Below are 2,500 nucleotides of genomic sequence, written 5' to 3'. Positions count from 1 at the left end.
GGGGGGGAAGGAACACGAACGAGGGAAGAAAAAGAGGTCGAGAGAGGTTAGTAGTAGCTTTAAAATGAGGGGAAAAAAAGTGGGGTCAGAGAGGATGGGGAGAGGGTGTAAGGGGATTGGGGAGGGGTAGACGAGTGAGGGGAGGAGTACAGAAGGGGATTGGGGAGGGGTAGACGAGTGAGGGGAGGAGTAAAGAAGGGGGATGGGAGAGAAACAGGAGCGAGGAGAGGGGAGAAGGAGGTTCTGAGTGAAGGAAGTAATGAAGGCAGTGAGGGGAGAGAGATCAAGATATTGCGTGAGAAAAGAGAATTGGGGAAAAGGGGGAGAAGGGAAGCGAAACTTTTAGATGAGGGGAGAGAAACTGAGACGAGGAGGGGAGAGAGAGAGACACGGGAGGGGTGGAAAGGAGGAGCAGGAGAGGAGGAATAAATAAATAAAGGAAGAGACACGAGGAGAAAGGAGTAGAGAGAGAAAAAAAACGAGAACCTTTAAACAAGGGAGAGAAAAAAAAAAAAAAAAAAAAAAAAAAGTTTTTTAAAATATAAATAAAATAAAAAAACAAAATCCTCACATGCCTGCGGTAGAAATGGGAAGTGAGGGAAGAGAAATAGGGAAGAGAAATAGGGAAGAGAAATAGGGAAGGAAGCAGGAGGGGAGGCGAGAAGGAGATGAGAAACGGGCATCATGTGCGTAAAACGACGCTATAACCCGCCGAAGCCCATGGCGTTAGTGAGGGGAGAGAGACCGGCGCCCAAGCTACGGGAGTGCAGTTGGAGGGGGGAGAGGGAGGGGAGAGGGAGGGAGGAGAGGGAGGAGGGGAGAGAGAGGGAGGAGTGGGGGAGAGGAAGGGGGAGAGGGAGGGAGGAGTGGGGGAGAAGGAGGGAGGAGTGGGAGGAGGGGAAGGGAGGAGTGGGAGGAGGGGAAGGGAGAGGAAGGGAGGAGTGGGGGGAGGAGAGGGAGGGGAAGGGGAGGGAAGGGAGGAAGTGGGAGGGAGGAGGAAAGGGGGAAGGGAGGAGTGGGTGAGGAGGGGAGGAGGGAGGGGAAAGGGGGGGGGGGGGGAGGGGAGGGGGGGGAAAAAGGGAAGGAAAGTGGGGAAGAAGGGGGGGAATTAAAGGGGGGGAAAAAGGGGGAAAAGGAAGGGGAAGGGAAGGGGGGGAAAGGGGGAGGAGGGGAAGGGGGAAAAAAAAGGGGGGGGAAAAGGGAGGGGGGAAAAGGGGGGAAGGGGGGGGGGGGGGGGGGAGGGAGGGAAAAGGGGGAAAAAAGGGGCAAAAGGGAATGAAAAAAAGGGTTTTAAAGGGGGAAAAAAAAAGGGGGGAAAAAAGGGGGCCAGATTCAAGACAAACAGAAAAAGGAGGGGGGGAAAAAATTCCGTGGGGGTAAAAAGAAGAAAAGTTGGGATGCCGTGGGGGTTTGGAGGATTTAGTATTTTCCTTCTCTTTTGCTTTCCCCGTGCCCAAAAACCAGGTTTTTTTCCCCCAAACCACACTGGGCTCCCCCTCTTTTTCCCTTTCCTCTTTTTCCAAACACCACCTGCCCCTGCTTTGGGGGGGAAAATTTTTTCCCTCTCTAAAAGGCCCTTTTTAAAAAAATGGCCTTTCAAATCAGGGGGGGGGGGAATGGCATTCTCCCCTCTTCTCTCTCCGCTCTCTCTCCCTCTCTTCCCTCCTCTTCTCGTCTCCTCTCTCTTTCTCTCTCTTTTCTCTCTCCTTTCTCTCTCTTCTCTTCTCTCTCTCTCTTCTCCCCTCTCCCTCTCTCTCCTCTCTTTCTCTTTTTCCTTCCTCCTCTCCCCCTTTCCGTTCTTCTCTCTCTCCTCTCTCTCTTCCCTCTCCTTCTCTCTCTTCCCTCTCTCTCTCTTCTCTCCCTCCTCTCCTCGTTCTCCTTTTTCTTTCTTCTCTATCTCCTCTTCTTCTCTTCTTTTTTCCCTTTTCCTTCCCCCCCTTCCTTTCTTCCCTTCTTTTTCCCAAATCTTCTATCTTCCCCCCCTAATTAAACTCGTCCTTTCTTTCCTTTCTTTCTCCTTTCTTTCTCTCTCTCCTCCCCCTTTCTCTCTCTCTGTCTTTCTCTCTATTTCTATATATATCTCTCTATCTCTTTCTCTTTCTTTCTTTCTTCTTCTCTCCTTTTTCCCCTCTCTCTTCTCTCCTCTCTCTCTTCTCTCTCTCTCTCTCTCTCTCTCTCTCTCTCTCTCTCTCTCTCTCTACTATAGAAAAGAAAACAACAAAAGATATTCTGTGCAAGTGATATCATATGCGGAAAATTTTGTGTATCATAAGAGTACAATATTCTTGCGTCTCACTCTATTTTCCTAAAGTATCGGACAAATAGTTTATTTTGTCAATATCGTTCTTTTTCAACGAAACTCTATTACCTCCTCAAGATTTAAAACGGGAATCGAGAGACAAAAAATTTTTCCCCCTTTGGGGGACAAAAAACCTACAAAGAGGGGCGTGGGGGTTTTTAAAAAAAGGGAGTGAGATTTTTGGTGTGTGTGTTAATACGC

General features: G+C 49.4%; 1 protein-coding gene across 1 annotated transcript in view; it reads right to left on the bottom strand.

Annotated features, from left to right (window-relative positions):
- The window catches only part of LOC119575843, a 67,398-nt gene that overhangs the window by 40,429 nt on the left and 24,469 nt on the right, over positions 1-2,500 (bottom strand). The window lies entirely within an intron of this gene.

The sequence above is a fragment of the Penaeus monodon genome, chromosome 8 (genome assembly GCF_015228065.2).
Source record: "Penaeus monodon isolate SGIC_2016 chromosome 8, NSTDA_Pmon_1, whole genome shotgun sequence".
Lineage (NCBI taxonomy): Eukaryota > Metazoa > Arthropoda > Malacostraca > Decapoda > Penaeidae > Penaeus > Penaeus monodon.
The sequence above is the reverse complement of the archived record's forward strand: the minus strand, read 5'-3'. Positions and strand labels throughout refer to the sequence as shown.